The sequence below is a fragment of the Castor canadensis genome, chromosome 12 (genome assembly GCF_047511655.1).
Source record: "Castor canadensis chromosome 12, mCasCan1.hap1v2, whole genome shotgun sequence".
NCBI classification, from domain to species: domain Eukaryota; kingdom Metazoa; phylum Chordata; class Mammalia; order Rodentia; family Castoridae; genus Castor; species Castor canadensis.
In genome coordinates this window covers 3248635-3258087 of record NC_133397.1, presented here as the reverse complement: position 1 = coordinate 3258087, position 9453 = coordinate 3248635, and positions in this window count along the sequence as shown.

The window sequence follows — 9453 nt, the reverse complement described above, 5'->3', positions numbered from 1 at the left end:
ATTAATATCTGTCCTCAGGAATCAAAATATTTGACTGTGCTAGCTACGAACCACTCCCAGTCATTAAAATATTACTGGCAACCTCGTTGTCATCCATTCTTACATCTGTGTTGCTATACATTTGTACAGATGTACAGATGGTACAACTGTATTCATTGCATAATATTTTATAATGCAAAGTTTGCTTTCCCTTGTATCTGAATATAACAGGCACACAGGTAAATAAAATGCAATTCCCATAATATAGAAATAATTGCCATTGATGCCCACAGATCAAGTACTTTGCACCTTCCTGGTGCTCACGGTCCATAGAGGCACAAAATTATCCAGTTTGCTAAAGCAGGTACTATGAGAACACAGACAGGGATTTGAGAACAGAAAAATGCTGGAAGGGACCCATTAATGAAAATGTACATAATTCTATAAACATTAACCAAAACAGAGACTCACTGGTGATATGGCGTCCTCCAATTGTCCATCGAGGTTGAAGTCCTACAGGGAATGTTTGTGGCGAGTGGGTGGTGCACTAAATACTGATGTGCTGACAGAATCTGAAATGTCATATGGCTTGTTTCCTAAACAAATTGGGTTAAACAAACATCAAAGCTATTTCTGAGAAAACAGAACCTGGGAAAATAAATTCAGTCCAGATAACACTAAACTCTGCTCTTGTCAAACCAAACAGGATTTAAATTTTTTGCTTATTAAATTTTAGTGAGGAATCTGTCCAAGCAGTACAAACTAAAACCCTACAGTCATTAAATAAAGTAATTAGGACTCCAGTGATGGATGAAAGGGGGATGTATGGCTTTCCTCAAGGGACTTAAAGTTGCTTGGGTTACTTGAAAATGCACGCCTTCAGACAGACAGGGGCAGTGTGTGATGAGATGGCTTTGTGCGTGCCATGCATGTTACCCTGGGCTCCAGGTGGTCTTTCCTTACAGAAGATGAATTCTATAGTGAAATGAGATCTTTAAAAAACCATGTGCCGACCTTCTGAGTGCTGGCTATGCCTCGTGAGTCAAAAGGTACTAAGTCTGGAATTCATCAGCTGACTAGCAAGTAGTTATCTTTCTTAAGCAGATTTTAACAATTCAAACTGTTTCACATCTATTTTTAACCTGCTTTGCAATGTTTATTAAGAACATGAAGTATAAATAAACTAATACAGGAATAGAAAAAATTCCAAAATCTGCAACAAATTTAACCATAAAATTATTGCCTGAATGAGTTCATGACAATTAGAATATTTAGCTCACATTTTGATATAGTCAGCAGTGTCTCGTTTTGTTTCATACATTTAAGAAGGGGTGTGCCTCGTCGTGGTGTTTAATAACAGATGAAATTGATGGAGACGTTGTTTACCGTGTGTTTCTGAGTCTGACACTTGTAAACTGCACATTTGGGACATGACAAGCAATTTCTTCCTGGTGTCAGTCAATGCATCCACAGTCCTCGCCTTCCCGATATCACCTCCATTTTACAGAAGAGGAAATCACCCAACCCTGTGCACCTTCCCCATGGGAGGCCTAGGATGTTGACTCTGATCTCTGTGACTAGGAAATTGTGACAAAGCCAATGAATTTGGTCACTTCCTCTGCCACCTCCTCACTTAGAAACATGATGCTTCAGGAAAGAGCCTCTGAGAGCGTCGTCAATGATTGCAACTGTAGTGATGTTCATCCTTTAATTTTGAAGTCACATCTCCATTTGCAGAACCTGTTATTTCCATTTCTAAATTACTCCATAAATATTCATAAGACTGGATTTGAAGGGACATATGCCACAGAGCAGACAATGAAACCACACGTTTTGCCTCTGGTGGTGTGACATTTTCTCCTCCTGTCCAGCTGCTTTCCACAGCCCTGTATACTGGCTCCTCATAGTCTAGGAGATCTGGTCAGTGTGTTGTCAGTCATGCAGCCCTTTCTCTTTCTTTTTTCTCTTCCATTGTCCCAAGCTCACAGTTATGGTGTGGTGATGGTGACTGTAGACTGGAGTCAGGCCATGCAGGTATAAGACATGCAGGTGTAAGAGAGAGCAGGCCATTGACAGGGTGAGGAGCATCCAGTCTCCTCTGTTTGATTTAAAATTCCATCATCATTGCATGCTCTGTGTGAAGATTAACATTGTGCCTGTGTGTGCCTCACATGAACTATCACCTGGAAGGCTATGGACACTGGCCGATTCCTCACAGTGCCCTTGATGGGAACCCAGCAGGAGAGGAGGTCATGCAGAGACTGAGCTGTCCATATGAGCACAGGCTGACAAACCTCACTTTCTGAGAAATCCCATGATTCTTTCTCTGATGTCTCTGTCTTACAGATGAGCAAAGTGAATCATGGTATAGCCAGGTTCCATGTTCAAGGCCACCCACTTTGAAAGTGCCAAAATCTGAAGTCAAATCAAGGCTCTTCAATGATCCTGGAAGACAAGACAGTCTCTGGAAAGACAAGACCTCCACAGACCTATGCCCACAAAGCCTGGGTACTCACCCAGGGAGGTGTTGAGAAGAACGTAACTGCAGCACCATTAATGTTCACATCTTGGGATGTGGCCATAACTAAAGACTGAGTTTCTCTCTTATAGTCTAAGCTCAGAAGATTGACTCTGTGATTAGGTAGCTGAGCAGATACTGTCCTCAAAGCGTGGTTTCCAAAGACAGCCTCTTCCACAAATGCTGCTGGGAAAGCTGGATATCCACATGTAGAAGACTGAAACTAGATCCCTGTCTCTCACCCTGTACCAAAATCAACTCAAAGTGGATCAAAGACCTTAATATAAGGCCTGAAACTTTGAAACAATTCCAGGAAGCAGTAGGAAATACACTGGAATAGGCAGGTATAGGGAACGACTTCCTAAACAGAACTCAAAAGGCTTAGCATCTAAGAGAAAGAATGAACAAATGGGACTGTATCAAACTAAAGAGCTTCTGCACATCAAAGGAAATAGGCACCAGAATCAAGAGATGGTCCACATAAAGGGAGAAAAGTCTTTGCCAGCTACTCAGCCACTAAGGGACTAATTTCCAGAATCTACAGGGAACCCAAAAAACTCAACCCCCAAAGAATCAACACCCCAATTAAGAAATGGGCACATGAATTAAACAGGGAATTCTCAAAGGAAGAGGTACAAATGGCCAGCAAAGACATGAAGAAGTGTTCAACTTCCCTGGCTATAAAAGAGATGTGAATCAGAACAATACTCAGATTTTGTCTCACCCCAGTTAGAACGGCCATATTCAAGAGCAATAACAAAAACAAGTGCTGGTGAGGATGTGGTGAAACAGGAATCTTTATACACTGCTGGTGGGAACGCAAATTAGTACAACAACTATGGAAAGCAGCATGGAGAGTCCTCAAAAAACTAGAGATAGAACTGCCACATAATCCAGTGATACCACTTCTGGGCATCTACCCAACAGAATGTAAGACAGGATACAGTACAGACATCTGTACAACCATGCTCATCGCACACTATTCACAATAGCCAAGCTCTGGAAACAACTCAGATGCCTTATAATTGACAAAAGGATCAAGAAAATGTGGTATATGTACACAATGGAGTATTACTCAGCCAAAAGGAATAATGACAGCATGTGTTTTGAAGGTAAATTGATGCAATTGGAGGACAGAACGTTAAGCAAAGTAAGCCAGCAAGAATATGTGGGCACATGTTTTCTCTCATATGTGGAAGATCGATCCAAAAGATACACTACTCTATGAAACTCAGGGAAAGGAAAAGAGGACAACAGACCTTCAACAGTACAGTAAAATATAACATCTGTGTAGGAAGAGGATGTATGGATGTGTATTGAAAGCTGTTGAAAAATGGTGGTGGGAGGTAAAGGGGTAAGGGAGAGCGATGGAAGGGGTTGAATGCACCAAAGTAAAGTAGACTCACAGTGGCGGTACATTGAGACACCCCTTTGAACATTAACTTGAATTTTTTTTCCTTACTTTTTTTTCTTTTATTCATATGGGCATACAATGTTTGGGTCATTTCTCCACCTCCCTCCCCTCCCTCTCCCCCCCTACCCGCCCCGCTACCAGGCAGAAACTATTTTGCCCTTATCTCTAATTTTGTTGTAGAGAGAGTATAAGCAATAGTAAGAAGGACCAAGGGTTTTTGCTAGTTGAGATAAGGATAGCTATACAGGGAGTTGACTCGCATTAATTTCCTGTGCATGTGTGTTACCTTCTAAATTAATTTTTCTCAAACTAACCTTTTCTCTAGTTCCTGGTCCCCTTCTCCTATTGGCCTCTGTTGCTTTAAAGTATCTGCTTTATCAACTTGAATATTAATGACTATTAATAACAAAATACAGGACTATAAATAGGTACAGTGGGGATCTTGGGGGGGGGTAAATGAAGGAGATTGAGGTGAGGGAATATTGTTGATGAACTTCATATACTTACTTGAAATAGAACAAAGAAACTTCTTGCAGTTGTTATAAGTGGGGCAGGGAGGGCTTTGAGGGGGAGAGACAGTAGGGGTGATCTAACCAATGCACAATATATGCCTATTTGGAACTGTCACATGAATCTCCCATGTACAACAAATATATCCTAACAAAAAATTAATGGTAAAAAAGTGTTTTCCACACTAAATATGTCAGAAAGATGATCTGCCTCACTTGAGTTTTAAGACGTTGTCACAACAAGCAAGAGGACAGGATTCATTTCACTGTATCATCTCATTCCCCAGGGACCTAACCAGGTGAGTGTACCACAGGCAAGGTAGGGCTTGGTGGGTAGGACTGCAGACGTGAAGTTTTATGGAGGCCCAACTCAGTGCAGAAAGTGTTTTGAGCCACCACAAACAGCCTAGGACATTCACTTTTAAGATGGAAAAAAGAAAAATTAAGAACCTCACAAGTTTAAGAGTGATATTGATATTTTTATGTGAAAATGCTAAGTACAGCTACAATGACAGGTGGCATTACTGCTAGCACTATTGTAACAATAATTAATAATAATAATCATAGCTAAAGCATGTAGATGGCTCCCAATGTACTCCAAGGCTTCATCATAATTAGCTACAGGTTGTGACATCAGAGACTGCATTGTGTCACAAGTGCAATGTCACCAGGATCATTGGAAAAAGAAATGGGCCATGGGAGGATAGTGGGCTGAGCACCAGTTGTCTTGCAGAAAACAGCTCCAGAAGACAGAAATGAGTATAAAACCCAGGCGTTGTCAAACTCCTGTGTGGAATTAGTTCCCAAAGCTGGAAGCAATAAAATGCCTGAACCCATGGGTTCTAAAGGCGCTGGTGGTGTACACATTGCCTTCCAGACTGCGGGTGCCCAAGGGGTCCTGCCATCTCATGGTCATGCTCCGTGAGCCAGTGCACCCAGAGTTACTGGCCGTGCCCAAGGAGCACGTGTTGTTTGTGTTACTGGGAACGAATGCCTCCTGGGTGGAGGCTCCCAAGGAAAGATGCTGACGTTGTCTGCCGACCATCAACACCACTTGTTTGTTTTGCCATGTGTTAGAGGACTTCCCGATCAAGATCTGGAATTCACTCTGAGAAGGTCTTTGTCTTCGAGTCTCTCAGAACTGCTTCTACACAATCCCACTCAGGTTTCCATCAACAAATATGTGCAAGACTCATGGCAGGGAAAGAAAGAGAGATTTTTCCTGAGGCCTCATCCCACCTGAAGCTTTAGGACAGAAAGTTCAACTTGTAAACTCAACACAACAAACCCCAAATGAACATGGGCCTTTGATTCTTCAGCAATTATTTTAGGCGCTGGTATAATCCATGACTCGACACAGAGAAATGCTATGCAGCCTGAGTAGGGAGGGGATGGAGTGAACAGGGCACCTAGCCCGCTGCCAGCAGTGCTGGGCCATGAGGTCCTGTCTCCCAAGCCAGCTGGATTCGGGGCCTCTGTTGGCCCTGCTCCCAAGAAAATGCCTTTGGTTTTGGGTAGGAAACTTTTCTTCCCTTCAGCAAGCTGTGGATCATGAAGTAACGAATTTTTATATCATAGCAAACTTACTGTGAACAGGCACCTGGGTGTCTCCGTTTGTGATTATTCAGAAACAGAAGTGAGTGGTCTCTGTTCTAACAGAATTCACTTTTTTGTCAGACACAAGAACATAAAATCAGATATCAGTACTGTAATGTGTTAAGTACTTTAAAATGAGTGCACTAGTGCACACAACAGCTCTGGGTGATTAATTCCACCACAGAATCGTGAAGGGCTCGCAGGTAGACGACATTTGAGCTGTGTTTTGAAAGATGGTCAAGGCATGATCTTTTCCTTGGGGGATGACAGAGAGGAACTGGAGACTGGGTAGAATTTTTAAAGGCTTAAAATCCTCTTTTAACAAACTCATACTTTATTCTTTCTACAAAAGCAGACAACAAAAATATATGCAGAATGGAAGGATAAGACATGTCTTTTAGGAAGGCAACCTTCACAATTAGATTGGGAAGACCGCTCTCAGGGTGGTTATCAGGTCTTAGCGTATGTGAAAGGACTGGACCACTGATTAATAAAATAAAATTGAAAATGACAAGATCGTGTGGCTATGAAAGGCATGAGTAGATCTTCGGATTAAGGGTCACTGGACCTCCAGACACAGAGCAAGCTCAGATAACTGGCTGGGAATGTTCTGGTGTGAGACACCATGGTAGGTGGCCTGCCGTGAGCAGCAGTTTGGGCTAAATTGTGAAAGGCTGCTTAAATGAGGGGCACTGTCCATTAGGAAACAGCCAGAAGATTCTTGAAGAATTACTATACCAGCAGGGATTGTGGGTAGAAGAGTCACTTCATTTTCTAAATGAAGATTTACACCGTCTTTTCTATCAAAGTAGCTTAACCAAACCACTGCCACCTTGAATCAATAGCCATTTTTGTTTCACAGACTTAAAGTTTCATTTCTTTAAGTTTCATATTCCTGGAGCCCTGAGTTTCATTTCCTTGCTGAGCTATAAACATCAACCCCTTCCCTACCCCCAAACAACAGCCAATCATGAAAAGCAGTGAACTCATCTGTGGACCAATCCTTGTGAGGGGCAGGGTTGCATTGGAGATAAAACCCAGTGGACTTCCCACTTGGTGTGCTCGCTCACCAGAATTCTTGTCAGTTGCACACCCTTCCGCAGAAGTAAAACTATTTGCCTTGCTGAGGGACTCTCAGTTTTTCTTTCCATTGCCATTTGGGAGTCCTGAGACCCAGACATTATTTCTAACATAAAGATGACAGAAATGCAAAGAGGAAGGGTGGTTCAAGGACAACTCCAAGTTTTCCAATATGGCTAAAGTATGTGGCTAAACTTCATTTTGTTACATGGTGCTAAGTACACTGATTGAATGTCACCACTAAGTTATCTTAATGTGTACCTCACGAGAGCTCAGATTACTGCAAAGCCATGTATCTAGGACATCTTCTCTCAATATAAGGAGAAGGTCTTCCAGGTATCCCATAAAATCACATTTTATTAGATAGTTAGATATTTATGAAGTAAGCTAGAAAGCCCCACAAGGGACAGAGGACAGCAAAGCACCATACAGATAAAAACACAAAAGCTCAAGAGTGGGGATGTGTAGTAAGAGGGTAAAACTCCGACTTGTTTCAGGGGCCCATGATGCTGACCTTGTATCTAATTCTAGATTTTGACTTCTTTTACATCTCTGGTCCACATCCCTCCAGAACTCATTTGCTGAAATCCTCACTCCCCATGTTATGGTTTAGGGTGACTACAGGAGCCCATGAATGCTGCTAGAGACTCCTGGTTTCCTGCCAGGAGAAGGCACAACAAGAAACAATCATTCATGCACCAAGAAATGGAATCTCACCAGATACCAAGTCTGTCAGACCTTGACACTCAACTTCCCAGACGCCAGAACTGAGATAACTCAACATTTGTTGTCTCAGGCCACCTGTCTAGGTGAGTTGTAGTAGCAGCCCACACCACAACACATCGTAACAGAAATAAGCCCTGCTTGGAACCTTAGTTCAGGGTAGGGAGAGCTTTTCTGTGTGCCGTGTCCCATGTTTCATCAGTGTCTTCAGTCCCAAACTAAAAACACCATAAACACACTTTCCTTCAGCATAGAATTTTGTTTTCTCTTAAATGACAAATCTATTCAATCTCATTAAGATATTATGTCATTGTTGTGAAATAACAAAGAAGGTTCCAGTCAAAATCAAATCCTCGCTCAGATAAGACTGATCTGGAGCTCTCTAGGAAATCACTATGATATGACATTCTACCAGCGCTGACCTCCTCACAGCTGTTTTAACTTTCATAAGCCTCATCTCCTTCACCTCTGAAGTGGCAAAAACAAAACCAAAGGACAATATTGTAAAAATTAGTTGACAAACAGTACAGCACTTTCCCCTTATCCATGGGGGATATGTTCCAAGATCCCCAGGAGATAACCGAAACCTTGGCTGATACAAACCCTATGTACACTGTGGTTTTCATATATATATACCTGTTATAAAATCTAACTTATAAATTAGGCACAATAAGAAACTGACAAAAATAACTAGTAATAAAATGCAATTATAACAATGTCCTGTTATAAAATTTATGGATATATTCTTTCTCTCCCTCTCTCTCTCTCTCTCCCTTTCTCTCAAAATACAGAATTTTTCATTAATATTTCAGATTGCAGTTGGCCATAGGTAACAGAAAATTATTCTGCCAATGAAGACAACAGCGAATGACACAGAGACAGAGACAAGTGGTCATCACTGACCTCCCCCTTTAGGATGGAAAGTTGTTCAGACTCAAATCCATAGGAGAGCACATGAGTACCACAATCGCCAGTCTTGCACAGGCCCTGGTTTTCCTGTGAAATCTCAAAGGTTACATTCACAAGACTTGGAGATAGAATTCCTTGCTAGAATCGCTTCCATGGGGTTGAATGCCTTGGCATCCTTTGTCTATCTTGCTAGTGGCCAGAGCTCTTTTGCAATCCATGGTTGTTCAGATCTGAGTACATTTGTGGCTCAGGTGCAATGAGGGCAGAGGTCAAGGCTGATGGTTTTGTGAGTGTCTGAGCTTGCTGTAGGCACTCCAGAAGATGCACCCCAGTGACACAGAGGCATTACCAGAACATGGCTAGCAACCCATCAGAGTCTACCAAAACTTCCTCAGATACCTTTTGTGGAGGAGTTTAGGGATGAAGCTAGAGCAAACTTCATTTGCTTCCAGGAGCAGGTAAGAGTGTCTACTACAGAGTGTCCTTTCTCAAAGAGAAGGGAGAAAGTCCTACCAGAAAAGAGAGTGTTTGGTCAGTGCTTCTTGCTAAAAATCTAGATTATAAGCCAAATTTCCAAAGACAGAGCAGTACTGAGGCTCATTGCCAATGTTAAGGAAGTCCTCAGGACATTGCTTGCTATTGGTGCCTGGAGGTCACCTTTCCCGCACCTGGGGTGGAGTGAATCTTCTGATCCAGACAGAAGAAGGAATTTGTAAAAAAGATGT